This window comes from Hemicordylus capensis, chromosome 13 (assembly GCF_027244095.1).
Source record: "Hemicordylus capensis ecotype Gifberg chromosome 13, rHemCap1.1.pri, whole genome shotgun sequence".
NCBI lineage: Eukaryota > Metazoa > Chordata > Lepidosauria > Squamata > Cordylidae > Hemicordylus > Hemicordylus capensis.
The window spans coordinates 12,689,408-12,706,100 of record NC_069669.1 but is presented as its reverse complement, the minus strand read 5'-3'; the positions used below and the strand labels follow the sequence as shown (position 1 = coordinate 12,706,100).

Genomic DNA, 16,693 nt, shown 5'->3' with positions numbered 1-16,693 from the left:
TTTCAAGAATTGTGTTTTTGCCCAGGGCTGAGAGCCCTCTTCCAAATGGAATCAAACTGTGCATCAGTCCTTTCACTTGCCAGGGGGGTCTCTGGATCGTTTAGGCCCAGTATAGATACATAGAGGTGGGTTACTTTGCTTTAAAAGTGAGAGCAGAAATGAGGGCATTTTGATCCAGCCAGAAACATCGCTTCTAACAGTATCCCATCTCAGCTCAAGGTGCTCTTGGGTCCAATTGGCCGCTTATCACTCAGTGACTCCCCAAACAACCCAAAGAGTCATAAAGTTTAGGAAAGTATTGTGGGGTCCTGGAGAATGCTGCCAAAGGAACAAATTCTGCTTCTCAGAAGTTTGAGTGCTTCACACTTTTTAAAAAGTGGGGGACGGGGGATACAACCCGCATCGAAAGCCATTTACGACATGATTGCCCTGCTGTGACTCTGTCTGCTGATTTGGATCATCTGGAGATCGCTAATTGGTTCGCACCCATAAAGACAAAATGGCAAGGTCACACTCGTTTGACCTTCTGGCAGGCAGAGTGTACAGGAAGGGGAGAGCGGCCGCAAAATTGCACGCGGGTAAATGCTCCCAGCTGAAGAGAACGCTGGGATTAGGGAGATAATGCAAGGGAGCTGTTTGACCCTACAGTCTGGCAAGCGAGGCAAAAAGCATACAGGGCCAGGGGCAGGAGACTTGGGTGACCCAAGTCTTGACTTCACTCGTGCAGGAAACTAGATCCGTGCTTCTGCTCCACTGTGCCATATAATGAGCAGTGGTGGCTGGTGCGGGCACCTCTGGGGAGGGGCGATGGGAGCAGGAGCAGAGGCAGGCCAGTGGCAGCCCAGGTTCTGCTGCCAACACCACGGCGCCCCTAGCCCCACCCCCTGAGTCTGATGTCAGATGCAGGGAGCATTTAGCCACACCCCCTTCATCCAGCGTGAGAAGTGGGGGCGTGTGGGAGTTGCTCCGGCTGCACTGCGAATGCAGCACTGGCTGATTTAGCTCAAAAATGGGGCTACACGGCCCTGTTTGGGAGCTAAATCACATCCCCTGCATTTGATGTCAGACACAGGGGTTCATGTCTGGGCCGTGAGGTGCAGCCCCAGAGGGGCGGTGGCTCAGGTTCTTTGAACCCATCCGCTCAATGGTGGCTCTGCCCTTGGGTGGGAGGTACCTTTAAGTAAAAATTTGTAGGTGCATGCCACCTGTAACATTGCACCTGAAAGTTCTTACCACCAGCAGCGTGCCATGCAGCACCTATCTTGTAGAAGCCAGGGAGGGAACTTGGAACCTAGATGCTCTTCCCAGAATGGCTCCATCCTCGGAGGGGAATATCTTACAGAGCTGGTCTTCTGGTAGTAAGCATGACTTGTCCCCTTAGCTAAGCAAGGTCTGCCCTGGTTGCATATGAAAGGGAGACTCGATGTGTGAGCTCTGTAAGCTATTTCCCTCTGGGGATGAAGCCGCTCTGGGAAGAGCAGAAGGTTTAAAGTTCCCTCCCTGGCTTCTCCAAGATAGGGCTGAGAGAGATTCCTGCCTGCAACCTTGGAGAAGCCACTGCCAGTCTGTGAAGACAATCCTGAGCTAGATGGACCAATGGTCTGACTCAGTATATGGCAGCTTCCTATGTTCCTAAGTCTCAGTCTTTAAGCTACTTCCTTAAGTGCACACAGCTTAAAACAATAAATAAAACTCAATAAAAACAAGAGCATTTTACAATCATATTTTTTTTTTAAAAAAAGTCTTAACAAAAGACATTTTAAAATAGTTTTAGCAAAAGGCTTGAGAAAACAGGTGTGTCGTAAGTGATTTTTTTTTTTAAGGCAGAAGATATTTTTAAAGGCAGAATGAAGAGATAGAGAAGCTCTTCTTCTGAGAGGGAGCACATTCCAAAACCCTGGAGGCAGCCACAGAGAAGGCCCTGTCCTATGTCGCCACCAAACGAACTGGTGGCAACCACAACCAGACCCCTCCAGATGATCTTAATAGGTGACAGGGTCCATGACAGAGAAGGCGCTCTCTTAAATACACTGCACCCACTATAAGGAAGCTTTGAAATTTCACCTTGCACATATTTTCCTATGGTTTCAAACATAATTTCCTCGATTTTAGTCCCAGGAATACTAGTTATCCTAGGATAACTCCATATCACTTAGAGGACTACTCCATTCAGCTTACAGCTACCTCCATCACTTTGGTTCCTTAGGTTGCTCTTTATAAGAATAGCTCTGGTTACTGTAGTAAAAGAGAGTAATTTGTATGTAAAATATTTAAAAATACAACAGAAAAATAATTGACCTATTTTCGGCAGTCATTCGTGTAACTGGAATAGCCAAACAGCTGTGGATGATGCATAATACAACGCGAGAATAATATAAGGGAGGAAATAAATAAGAGGAGAATGGAAATATATATTCTGCCCAGAAGCAAGATGCAAAATGCCTCCTAACATGATAAAACCAGTATGAGTTTGCTAATATATGGCACTTTCTCCATGTTATCATCAAAATCCCATACTTTGTAATACAAAACAGCGTTTGACAATGTGATTCATAAATCCTTAACATGATATACTGGCCCACAGGGGTTTCATTATTTGGATTTCTAGTTTGACCGATTGCATAAAAATACAATCAACCCCCTCAAAATCCATCAGGAGCCATATTATTTTCAGACATGCTACTGCATACACACACACACACACTCACACTCAAAAGAAACACAGTTCCTCTATACTCCATGCTCCAAAAACTAGTGGAAATGGAGTGGGGTGTGTGTGTCTCTGAACTGCTGATTATATATCTGTTGATATATATGAGGAGAGCTGGTCTTGTAGTAGCAAGCATGACTTGTCCCCTTAGCTAAGCAGGGTCCACCCGGCTTGCAAATGAATAGGATACTTGATGTGTGAGCACTGCAAGACATTCCCCTTAGGGGATTGAGCCACTCTGGGAAGAGCATTAGAAGTTCCCAAGTTCCCTCCCTGGCAGCATCTCCAAGATAGGGCTGAGAGAGATTCTTGCCTGCAACCTTGGAGAAGCCACTGCCAGTCTGTCTAGACAATCTGAGCTAGATGGACCTATGGTCTGACTCAGTATATGGCAGCTTCCTTCCTATGTACCTAAATTTTCAGAGGAAAATTTGTAGTTCAGAGACCCCACTCCTATTTCCCCTAACGTGTGTGTGTGTGTGTGTTCTGTTTCTTTACATAGCTACAATGAGGGTAGAAAGGAAGGCACCAGTGCAGGGAACCAAAGAGGAGGAGACCATTTCCTGATGGCAGGAGAGATGGTCTTCTGGTAGCAAGCATGACTTGCCCCTTTGCTAAGCAGGGTCCACTCTGGTTTGCATTTGGACGGGCAACTGCTTGTGTGAGCACTGTAACGTATTCCCCTTACGGCCGGGTTTCTTAACCTTAGGCGATGAGGGCCGCTCTGGGAAGAGCATCTCCAAGATAGGGCTCAGAGAGACTTCTGCATGCAACCTTGGAGAAGCTCCCAGTCTGTGTACTGAGCTAGATGGACCAATGGTCTCATTGGACTCAGTATTTGGCCGCTTCCTGTGTCCCTATTACCTGAAGCTGCAGATCTCTTCATCAGACCTAACTCTCATTCAGAGGAGGACTTAGCAACGGACCTTGGGGATTTGGTCCATGGCCTCCTGTCTCTTGGGGGAGACACCGACGTGATGGCACAACTCGACCTTTTTTGTGTGCATAAATATAAATACAAATATAATTACATAAATAAATGCAGTCTGGATTTCAACTGAGCAGGGAGCTTGAGCACAAAGCAAGCAAAACCTCTTGCATTCCGATTCTCTGCTCACTTATACAGTACCCGATTTCCCGCACCAGAGGCTTTCTGGAAATGTAAGTCCAGTTTGCAACAAGGTATGTGTAAAGTTTTACAATTTTGTGCCCAAGTTTTACAATTTTGTGCCATTCACACACTGAAAGGAACAAATGTATCTTTACAATCTTCCAGGTTAGTTATACGGTGTTTTACAATCTTCCACACTTCATTAACCTTTAGTTCCACAAGCATTTATGATCTCATAAGAAAAGATTTATTAAACAGGAAAACTAATATACAAGAGCTCTATTTAGGCCATCAATGTTTTGCCCAAATTACAACTTGCAATAACAAGTCTGTTCTAGGCAAGCTTTGATATATAGATCATCTTTTTACATATAAGAGAGGATTTCTTTTGGGTAATGCAGTTATCAGAGGCCTGCAGGTCACCCCATTTCCCAGTCCTCTTTCTCTTTACTTTAGGCCTATGCAAAACGTTAGGCTAGTATGCAGCTCCAAAGAAATGTGGGCCACTTTGGCCAAATCCAGCCTGGTTTGATCAAACTGATCCACTGCTATGTCCTTAGCCCCCAGAAAGACTACAGTTCCCCAAATATCTTGCGCCTTTCCCAAGACTGCAGCAGGAGGGAGGGAGGGAGGAAAACCCTCTTCTGGAAGTTCTTTTCATATTGAAGCCACATTGCTGCTGCTGCTCTGCCTGTCTCCTGCCCATAAGTAATGGGATCAGAGGAGTGGGTCAGGGGGAGACAAATCAGGGGCTAGTCTGAAGTGTCAAGGCAGCCCCTGAATCAAATTGGAGCTGATTAACAGAACCCTAGCATATTTCAACTTTGGGACAATTAATGTAATATCCCTTCCATTTTCTTTGTTTTTCAACCTGCCACTATCACATGTCACATATTTAAATTTTATTTAAAAACCTTCTTTCTTATTATGCATTTTTATTTTTATTTTTCAGTGCTTAGATATTTTTAATTGTATGGTTTCTTTTTGACAATGGTCTTTCACTTTCCTTTCAGAAAAAGTAAACTTGTCTGATTGTCCATATGTAAAGAACGAAGCCAAATAAGAGTGAGGGCAATGCTTCCTGCCCTCACTCTGAAGCCTCATGAGTGGCGGGGGGTGGGGAGGAGAAAAATGTGCCTGCCAGCAGCCAGGACTCTCGGGAGCATAATTGCTGTTGCTGCCTGAACCAGTGAACCACTGAACCACTGAACAAAGTACAGTGGGTGGAAACAAGACAGGGCACATCTGACATCCCCGTAGGGGATGAAGCCACTCTGGGAAGAGCACCTGCATGCAGCATGTTCCACGTTCCTTCCCTGGCTGCATCTCCAGATAGGGCTGGGAGACTCCTGCCTGCAACCTTGGAGATGCTGCTGCTAGTCTGTGTGGACAATACTGAGCTAGATGGACCAAGGGTCTGATTCAGTATATGGCAGCTTCCTATGTTCCTACCTGCATGGACAAGTCCAAATTTACATCTGGGTTACTTCAGATAAGGGACTTCAACATCCTGATTTCTTTTTTTGGGGTGTGTGTGTCTTTTTGTTGTTACTATTGTTAAGCAATTGGGAGTCAGAGACCAGGGGTGGAGCTTTAATAGGGCAGACAGGTTCAAGGAGCTGCTGAGCTCCCTCCCCCCATCGCGCCTGGGGTTCCCACCATTCCTGCCCCCAGATGCCTTCTTCAACCACTTGCCTGGCTCTGCTCATCCCGCTTCCATCACTACAGGGGTCTCCACTGTGAGTGGGGAGGTCCAGTCTACAAGCAGAACCTGATATGACTTCTTCCTACTCCTGAGATAATGTCCTAGTCTCTCCAAGATATTACAATTACATATGAGGGATGGAGAATAGGAGAGATTTCTGCCCATAGAGCTGAACCAGAGTAGTGCTGGTTGGGCCAGCTAGAGTTGGGCCAGCTAGAGTGGCTTTGGCAGCAGCACAGGTGAGTGGGGTGGATGGTTCCAAATCCCCTCATCCCCTGAACTCACCTCCTGAGGCTACTCACCACCTCCTGGAGCCCGAAGAAGCCTAGCGTTTCCAAACCCATAGCCTGGTGATCCCAGGGGCATTAGAGCTGTGTCTTTGCATGCTTTGTTTCCCAATTAAATATTTATATCATATTCAGGAACAGCTGGAACCTACGAGGATCCTGATTCAATTAAACCACAGTTGACACCTTTAGATGCACTTTCAAACAACAAAAACAAGAAGGCAGCACAGGGACAAGCTGCCAAATTTAATTACCCTTTTTTCACTTCCCTTCCCATTTTCTGGTAGGTGCGCTGCTATTTTAAGATGATCAAAGTAAAAATAAAGATAAAAGGCTGTTGATTACCGTGCAGAACACACACGCACATACACGCCACACAAAAGAGAACAATTACACAAATAAGCCATCACTGCCGAAGAAGAAGAAGAAGAAGAAGAAGTCAAGTTTGCTGGAAACTAGAGGAAACTACTGCAGGGTGGGGCAAGAAGTCAATTCAGGTCAATTCAAGGTGTGGTTGGAACTCTTTGGTATACAGGCTCAGCGGCAGGGGGTGGGGCCAGAGCAGAAGGTGGGGCCAGAATAGAATCTGGTGAATTATGGGCAGATCCTAGCAAAATCTGGAGGGTCATTTGTGGGGTCAGAATGGTGGTGGGATGGCTGGTGGAATCTAGAAGTCCATCAAAGCATTTTCAACTTCAAAAGGGGGAAAACAACAACAACAACTTGCTTTCTGTGTCCAGCCTAAACAAAGTCCCAGATAACCCAGAGTTATGTAATTTTAAATTTGCATTAGTATGAATTATTACAGTTAACCCAATAAAAGCAGTCAGTTGTAGAATCCAAGGGAAAGAGTTGTGGTATCCAAGGACAAGGCAGTGGCATGGAATCAGGAATATTAACAGTTTTTAATGAAATGCACAGAGACACTGTTTTTTCGGGCTCTTGCTGCTGGCTGTTTGTTAGCTCCGCCTCTACTCCAGGACTGGAATACCAGTAACTAAAGCCCCATTCAAAAACTGGCCTGGATCAAGGAATGGATTAACCCAAAACACAACATCAACAACTCATTCCTGTACGATCATAAAAATTAATATATAGCAACAGTCTCTAATCACTTTTTTTGATTTCCAAAAGATATGATAATTTTTAATTAATTAAAACCTTGGAGAAGCCACTGCCAGTCTGTGAAGACCAGGGTTTCTAAACCTTGGGCCCCCAGATGTTGTTGGCCTACAACTCCCATCATCCTCAGCCACAAAGGCCATGTCTGGGGATGATGGGAATTGTAGGCCAACATCTGGGGGCCCAAGGTTCAGAAACCCTGGTGTAGACAATACTGAGTTAGATAGACCAGTGGTCTGCCTCAGTATATGGCAACTTCCTATGTTATTAATGGGCTCAGTATCTAGATTGTCCAACATGCACTGGATTATCTTTGGCTCACCTAATTCTGCTTGAAATGGCTCTTGCAGAAGTCAGTTCATGTTGGGAGCAAGACTTGTCCAATCAAATCCATCTTCTGCTGCCTTGGATGGAAGGGGAAATCACCATCCAAATTAAATTAAGATACCCCTAATTTTAAAAGGGCAATTTCTGCTGCTTTTCTTACATGAGAGCAACGTTTTGTGTCTCTCTTGTACCCAGCTGTAAATGGATCTTTTAATAACCTGTGTCCCTGCATGCGCAAAACACTAAATGTATTTTTAATGAAGACCAGCAGTCGTATGTGGGGGGAGGAATCATAAGGAGAGACAATGTATAAAACTGCAGCAAAGGACAGACCCAGGATGGGAAAGGCAAATTCAATTTCAGATGTGGTGTTGTTAAAAAGGAATTGGAATGTGTTGCTATACATACATGCTTATTTTATTTCACTGAGTAATACCACAATTAAATATATTTGCTAGCATTATCCTTGCATAGGAGGGATGATTAAAGTGGTTCATAAAAATACAAAGGTACGCTTTCCCTTTTGGCGCTGGTTATGTGCCTATATTAAAAATCTGAGCATTATAAACCCTTTGGTGGATTAAAATCCTTACCACTCTGTCTTTCCCTGCTTCCTTTCTTCTTTCCAAAGTAATTGCTTCACAGAGACATTAGGGCTACGTGGTTTCATTACAGAAGGCCTGATTCATTGTGGGGAGGGGGAGAGGCTTGATAGACCCTGTTGGTGGATCTTCATATTAAGCAGAATAGAACAACTTTCTATGGTTAACCTCTGGTGTTAATGTGTCGTCTTTTTTTTTAAAAAAAATCAGTTTATGTACAGTACATAGGATGCTACCGTATACATGCATTATATTATGCATTGTGCCACTGTATGGCAAGGCCAGCTGTCCTTACCTCTGAGGACAGAGTGGTGAGAGGGCCCAAGGCGACAGGGACAGGTGGCAACTGGGGAGAGATGGAGGAAAGACTGCCAATGAGCAGGGACTCAGCTCCAGTGGAGGAGGAGCTGAGCCCTGATAAGGCCGAAGGGGAGGCGTGCGAGGATAACATCATCAGCATGCCTCCCAAAGGGGGGGTAATGAGCAGGAGGAGGAAGAAGAAGGGGGAGAGGCATTGGCAGCAGCTGTAAGGGGTAATCAATTACAGGGAATAAAGAGGGGCATTGGCCCCATAATTGGGGGCTGGCGATGTATAGCCTGTGGGGAGGCATATAAGGAGCTGGCCGGGGATGAGAGGCTGACTGCTGGAGAGTGTCAGGGCCCACGGGAGAGGGGCAGACACAAGGAACAAGCAGCTTGGGACAGAGGAGGCGTAGGGTGACACTCAACCCCCTGTCCCTGATCTGAAGCTGGACCCGATAAGCCTAGCCAGGATGGGTAAAGGAGACAGGGACATGTAGCCGGACAGCCACATTGAGAGATGTTTCTAGATTTTAAAGTGGAGCACAATACAGAGTTGTTGCTAAAAGCAATGCAAAGATGATGCACAGATCTGCACTGTGAAAGTCCTAAACGTGCAATGGAGAAGACAGAGGCTGAATTCACACATAACATGAAACCAGAGGTTAACGAACCTGCGGTTTCAATTTCTAACTGTAAATAGCATCGCAGATGTTCTTCCAACCATGGTTCGGCAGCCTCTGGTTTCAGGGCACAGTGGCCCTTGCCATGGGGAAGACAGAAAGATATACAGTAACAAAGAGCAGGGTTCACACACCCCTAGTTTTATGTGGTCTCTTGTCATGCTACTCACACCAGCAAGATGTAAGATAATTCTAGCCTCAAATGGCTCCAAAGACCAAGATATCATCCCCTGGAAAACCACCCTGATGCAAAGCATGACACTTTACAAGGCTACACTGCAATTTTGTAAGTGTCACTGCGACTGACAACTTCTTTCTAGTTGCAAACAAGCATGCCAATTACGAGGGGGAAAATACATCATTAACTGAGCTCTGCCTGGCACAGCGATTCCGCGAACATTTCACGAAAAGGGGAATTACCTTTCACATAATAATCCAAGGTAAAGATCAATTTTAATTAAAGTGCGAAGCCAAGATGTTGAAGGTCAAATGCAATTTAGGCTATAAATTAGCTCTTTCGTTGTGCCAAAGTCCACTTTGAAACTCGCGGTTTGTTTATTCAGCAGAAAATACAACTTTGGGAGGGTTCCTCCTTTCTTTCCTGAGGAATATTTCACACCTTATTTTACACCCTAAGCACATCGTAAACCGCAGAAGCCACTGCTACTGAAACTGCAGAGTGTGGTGGAAACAGCAGTAATAAAACACATAAGAGTGTACATAATGAAATGCATAAATGTATAAAGGGCAGCCAGAGGTGTGAGGGGAAATGTGCAGCACAAAATCAGTTTCACTGCTGGACAATGATACCAGATACCAGATAAATAACCTAGGACAGAATGAGAAGAGCTTGCCTTTCAGGGGCACTGAACCATGGATTGTTCAACTTCAGTATGGATACTACCTGCAGGCCCCTTGAAATAAGGTTAAACTCCAAGCTCCTAGTGGAAAAAATATGTGGAAGTGGACCACACAAATACACACTATGGAGAAATTATGAAAACCTTTCTGGATTAGAAGGAAATTGGAGTTACATTGTCCTCCTGTATACATGTTATATGGAAAATGTGGCAACTATGAATTGTCCCCTTTGCTAAGTAGGGTCTGCCCTTTGCCCACAGTAGGGTCTGCATTTGAATGGGAGACTACATGGGTGAGCCCGGTAAGATATTATCCTTAGGGGATGGGGTGGGTCTGGAGAGGGCATTCACATGCTAACATCCAGAAGGTTCCAAGCATGCAAAGGCAGCATGAAGAAGGTCCCAAGTTCCGTCCCTGGCATCTCCAGATAGGGCTGAGAGAGGGACTCCTTGCAGCCTTGGAGAAACCAATGCCAGTCTGGGTAGACAAAACTTAGCTTGATGGACAAAGGGTCTGATTCAGTAGAAGGGAGCTACCTGTGTTCCTATGTTGAACCAGAACCCAGAGAAACTCCCATGTCAACATACTCTGGTTCTTCCCTTGGTGAGGAAGTGAAGATATCAACCTCAGTTTTAGAACAAGTGCTGTTTTTAACTCAGTAACTATCAAAGCACATTTATCTGTTATAGGGTTGAGAGAGACCTTACAGCCTTGGAGAAAACACTGTCAGTCTGTGCCCGCTAGATGGCCAAGGAGTCTGACAGTGGCCCCCTTCGGACATAATGCCAAACTAGAGGAGAACTCACCTCAGGTTCACCGCCCATGTTGTCTGAATGATTGGAACCTTAGTTCCCAGACCCAACCATGGTACCAATTTTGGCCCCAGACCTAGGAATGAACCCTCAGTTTGTAGTGAGTTCCACTCACCCAACCAAGTGTCCATTCCTACCCCTGTTACATCCATATTGGGATTTCACCCCAAACCAGAGGTAAGGGAGGAAGCTCCTCCCACAGGCTGCCCTCCCATTGGCTGGTGTGGGCTGTCTTTCCAAGTTTGGAGGAAGCCCACACAGCCAGTCCTGTCCCCTCTTCTGGCTCCCAGATTTGAGATTGTAATTGTCCGCGCGTGTGTGGCGGGAGATAGAGGCAAACTGCGGGTCTGTTGGAGCTGTGTTTTGCCGTTGTGTCCAAAGAGGACCAGTGTATAAGGAAGTTCCTAAGTCACAGAGGAAGAGTATTGCTTGAAACTCATCTGACTTGTACAAGGATTTGAAAGAACCAAGGACATTGTTACAAAGAGAAGACATATTTGAGGGCTTTTAATACTGAGGGCAGTTATGAGAGCATTTGTTGTTTATGGGCCTTTGAAAGCGTCTATACCACCAAGACTTTTAGGATTTTTATTGTTGATTTATGTGTTAAGTTTTTGTGAAAACCTCTTATGTCTTAAAAAGCTTATGTTGGAAACATTTAAGTAGTTGTGTGGACAAAGTATTGTGAATATTTTCTTATTAGAATTTCAGTATACACATATCTAATCACAAACACACACACACACACACACACAGGATTGTACCACTAAGAATTATATTATCAATATAAGATCCATTTCTGAGCATCTACAGTTTTCTCAGCATGCTACTGATAGTCATTATGGGCCATTCCAAACCAGAAAACATAGGGGCTATTCTCACGATCAGGAAAAATTGGGCTAGGTAAGCCTAGCCCAATTTTTCCTGATCATGGGAACCACCGGGCTCGGTTGCAAGCCCGGTGGTTCCTAGGTGGGTAACCCGCCTAAGTGCCCCTGCCCTTAGCCCAGGTTTGCGGAGCAAGCGCTCAGCAAAACAGGGCTCCCTGATCATAAGTAGCCACAGTGTGGCTCCGCGATACGGCTACTCATGAGTAGACCCCGACTGGGAGGCAAAAAGCCACCTCCCGGCTCCAGGGGTCTCCCCAGTATGCCCTGCGCGCTTACAAATTCCATACTGATGGATCCAATTGGGTCAATTTAAAAAAAAATGGGGCTAGGGGACACCAAAATGGGTTGAGTGCTAGGGCCCCATGGCCCTATGAAGGGGCTGTGAAAAGTAATTTCACAACCAAGAATTTGCACATGAAAATTCCTAAAAACTTCACAAATTTAAATTGTGATGGCAGAAGCTCAGAAGGGACAAAATGAAGATTGCTGGGGAGAAAATGGAGGCTTGAATCACTGAATTGATTCAAGCTTGAATCAAGTGTGATTCGATTCAACCTCGAATCTGGTAAGCATCCTCAAGGGTGATTCAATTCGAGGTCAAATAACTTGAATTGCCCAGATTCAAGTCAACTTGATTTTGCCACAAATCAATTCACACATCCCTACAGATAAGTCTTCTTTCCATTGTTCTCTAAGGCATTTCAGCAAGCCAGGTTTGAAACTGGAACCATTCCTTGATATTAACAAACACATGTCAATACAGTTTAAAGAAAAAAGCCGCTTGGATTTCCAAACAGTTTGCTTCTTACCTTTTCGGAAAGCAACGTCAAGAACTTAGCTATTTGGTCTCAATTGTAGTAGTCTTTTTGGTAATGACAAACTATTTTCCACATCCTGTTTGGAAGTTTTGAGATTAGAATTCCAATAACAGGTTTCAGTTTTCAAAAGATTTGTTCCATCATAATCTATATTGTTCCAATTGAAAAAGATCAGAATTCAAAATGGAGGTCACTGGACTTTTTAATATAGCACATTTACCTGAGTATAAGATGACTGATTTTAAGATGAACTCCTTAAAAATACAGGTTAAATATAGGTTTTGCCTGCATTGACCCAAAAAGAGAACTCTGAATTTTAGATGACTCCCCAATTTCTAACATGGAAAAAACCCAGTCTTGGATTCAGGTAAATACAGTATGTCGACTCTGCAGCATGTGGATTTAGTACCAAGTGGATTATTTTGGTATAGTCATAATTGTACAATATCATTTGTGCTTCTCATAATAGTGTATTAAATGTGTTTTGAGCATAGCTGGGATCTGTTTATTATTTTGTAGTCACCTTGTGAATAGACCTCAGTAAATAAAGTGTGCCATCAAGTCAATTTCAACTCCTGGTGACCACAGAGCCCTGTGGTTGTCTTGGGTAGAAGACAGGAGAGGTTGACCATTGCCTCCTCCCACGCAGTGTGAGATGATGCCTTTCAGCATCTTCCTATATCGCTGCTGCCCGATATCGGTGTTTCCCATACTCTGGGAAACATACCAGCGGGGATTCAAACTGACAACCTTCTGCTTCTTAGTCAAGCATTTCCCTGCTGCACCACTCAAGGTGGTTATAGACCTCAGTACACACTGACCAGCAGCAAGGTGGGTGGACTCGATGACACCAGAAATGAATGCACCACTGAGAGACCTTCAAGGCCAAGTTGAAGACAGATCATCCTGGAGAGAATCTATCTATGTGGTTGCTAAGAGTCGACACCGACTTGACAGCACTTAATCAATCAATCAATCAATCAATCAATCAATCAATCATGCATGCATGCATTGTGTTATCTGCATTTGGATGCAGGCATTGCTAGATATTCCAACTCTTAAAAGGTAAAGCGTGCTGTCGAGTTGGTTTCGACTCCTGGTGACCACAGAGCCCTGTGGTTTTTCTTTGGTAGAATACAGGAGGGATTGACCATTGCCATCTCCCGCGCAGAATGAGATGATGCCTTTCAGCATCTTCCTATATCGCTGCTGCCCGATATAGGTGTACCAGCGAGGATTGGAACTGGCAACCTCTTGCTTGATAGTCATGCATTTCCCCACTGAGCCATTTCGCACACAACTGGAAAAATATATCTGCTGTGTCGTCTGAAAAATACCACAGCCATTCTTTTCCAGAAGCAAAACACCCTCTGTGGCAGTGCAAAATTTTCAGCCCCGAGTCCTCTCGGCAAGGGAAAGAAACAGAGTCGGATCCTGTGCAATGGCACCACTCCCCAGGCTGAGCAATATGACATTATCCATTTCGGAGTCCAGTTCCGATCTCCCTGCCAGGTTGGGAATGGGCCGCTTGTTTGCTTGCTTTTATGTTTCCAAATTTCTCGGCAGGCAGTTTTGCAGGTGATTTGTCTTCGAAAGGAGCCACCAGGGCCAGAGCTGACACGTAATACACTGGAACGAGACCCCACCCCCTGGGCAAAAACAGCCAGCATCAGTGGGGTATGGTTTTGACTAAAGGAAAAACGCAGTTCCACCGTTCAGAGTATGATTTAGGAGGCAGCATGTTGGCGCTTAAGATGCCTGGCTGCAAACAGAAGGACTCGGAGAAAACTGGGGAGCCAATGCAATAGTCTGCTGATGTTCCCCATCAGTGCTCGTTATTGGCAAAGAGAGAGTTCCATACGTTTCTGAAGGCAGGGAGGGGAGAAGAGAGGGAGGGAGGAAGCTTGTCTTAACCCTAGCAGCCCAAATGTTGACATATCCAGTCTATTTGTAGTGCAGAATAATTTCTTCTCTCAGGGGGAAAAGCTGCTCTCCTGATATTCCTATCCAGAGAAACACAGGGCACCATTCCCTTCTGCTCTTACTTTTCTCCCTGCGCCTACCGCATCCAAAAAAGCCATCGCGTTTCTTGGCGCTTGGCTAGCTTGCTTTTCTTTGCTTCTCCCACTTTTGGCTTCTAGAAATTCCTCCAGGAAAAGGCTCCACTTAACAGCCTTAGGGAAGCAGAAGCACCGCGGATGTCAGGCCCTCTGCCTGCAAGAGGCCCTGCATGCCTGCGGTTTCTTCATGAGTTGCTGAGGGTTGCCTGGCTTAATAAACTGTGGCTGATTCTGACTCGAAGTTGTTGTCCAAGGTCTCTGGCAGGAGTCTTCTTCTCTCCTGCTCTCTGAGAGCCTTTAACTAGAGATGGCAGGAACTGAACCTGAAACCTTCTGCCTGAAAAGCATGCACTTAGTCATTGAGCTGTGGGATGCTAATAAATTGAACTGAGCTGAATTGTGCTTTCCCTGAATCTATAAAGCACACCGAGGACAATAACAGTCCCCACTTTCTCCTCCAAGATGCAAATTCTGTTCACATATGTTTACTCAGCACTGGAATTCTCTGACTTCCTGGAATTTTAGTGTTGGAAAGAACCTTGGAGATGTTCTAGTCCGACACCCCACTCGATGCAAGCCAGACAGCCCTTTACTTATTGGTGTGATTAAAGGCACACAATGCTACAAATGTCTCCTAGTTTCTAGCCGTCTTTGTTAGAACGGAGTTGTACTAAACATTTTATTTGTTGTATCTTGTTCCCAGCATTTGGCTCCCAGTAGAGAAGAAGAGATCTACTTTCTTTAGAAATAAATTGACAGTGAAAGAAGAGATCCTTCCCCCTCCTGGAAAGGATTAGAATGACATCCAGCCATTTGAACAGCTGAGTGCTTTAACCTTTCAACCCCTGTTACCCCAAATCAGCACTTTGCAGGGTTTGTGTGTGTGGCGATGCCAGCACAGTGTAGTGGTTAGAGCGTTGGACTAGGACCGGGAAGACCCGAGTTCGAATCCCCATTCAACCATGAAACTCATTGGGTGACTCGGGGCCAGTCATATAGCTCTCAGCCTAACCTACCTCACAGGGTTGTCGTGAGGATAGAAATAACCACGTACACCGCTCTGAGCTCCTCAGAGGAAGAGCGGGATAGCAGTGTAAAAATAAAAACAAATAAATAAATAAATAATAAGTTCAGCAACACTTGCTGGGAGCTCAGGTGGCAGGCAGGGACCTACTTAAGGGCAAATTCAAGGACTGTGGCTAGTGGCTGTTGGATTTCTTCAGCTTGGTGCTAGAGAGAGAGGAAGACCTTGGAAGGACAAGCAGAGTTGTCTGAAATGAGTGGCTCAGGTGAGCTGGGGTGTAGAGTAGCAGACAGTCTGCCTCAGTTATGGGTTTAAATCCCACTGGCCTTACTTTAAGGGATGGGGCTATATAGCTCATTGGTGGAGCATCTGTTTTGAAGCTCTCCCAGATTTTGTCCCTGGCAGCATCTCCAGGTAGGGCTGAGAAAGACCCCCTACCTGAAAATTTGGAAATCTGCTGCCAGTCAGTACATACAATACTGAGCTAGTATCCGAGGAATTATTTAATTGCATTTATTTTTAATGAGATTTTTAGGCAATTAAATCTTGCGAAAGCAAAACAAGACCAGGAAGAACTCCAGGCTAACTGCATTTCAGGGGGTGGGGTGGGGAAATCAACCAAAAACTGAACATTCGACAGCTTTAAAACAACAAGTAAATAAAACACTAACATATGGCAGGAAATGCTAGCAAGATTTGCTGTCGATAGCCAACAAATCAGTGCCCTGTCTCACCCAGCTCTGTTCTGTGCTTATCACCACATAAAAAAGAAACAGCTAAAATCCAGTAATATGTGAGAAAAATGATTGCACGAAAGATTTATGGAAGAAAAGTACAAAACCAGTCAGGACTCTTTCTCTCCGGGAATAAATGAGAAGGTAACAAGACAGAACAATGACGTGTAACATACACTTGGAAGAAGAGCGGCTGAATTTGTCCCTTTGCCTTTCTCAACACCACAAAGACATGATGATACCCACTAAAGAATTCAATGACACTGGGGTTCAGATGCTCCCTACCCAAAGCATTTGAGGAGTCCCCAAACAAACATAATATCCCATGTCTACACTTCTCCCCCAAGCACAGTGAGGTCATTCTCACAACCAGTTCGACTTTGGCTAAAACTGCCCTTCCCAGGTTGAGCTGCATGTGAAAACTGCCAGGTTCAGGACCTCATGCTCCTCAGCTGGGTAGCCCAGGTTTTTTACCTGGCCTAAAGGTAAAGTAGGTGTACACATGTGCATCCACCTTCCTTGTTGCTTGGTCATGTTGGCAGCCATTCAAACAACAGAGGCTGGGGGAAGCAAAGCTGGTCTTGTAGTATCAAACATGACGTGTCCCCTTAGCTAAGCAGGGTCTTCCCTGGTTGCATATAAATGGG

The 16,693-nt window shown here is 45.1% G+C and overlaps 1 protein-coding gene across 23 annotated transcripts in view; it reads right to left on the bottom strand.

Moving 5' to 3' along the window:
- The window catches only part of RBFOX1 (RNA binding fox-1 homolog 1), a 1,664,339-nt gene that overhangs the window by 141,075 nt on the left and 1,506,571 nt on the right, over window positions 1-16,693 (bottom strand). The gene's annotated exons all lie outside the window — the stretch shown is intronic.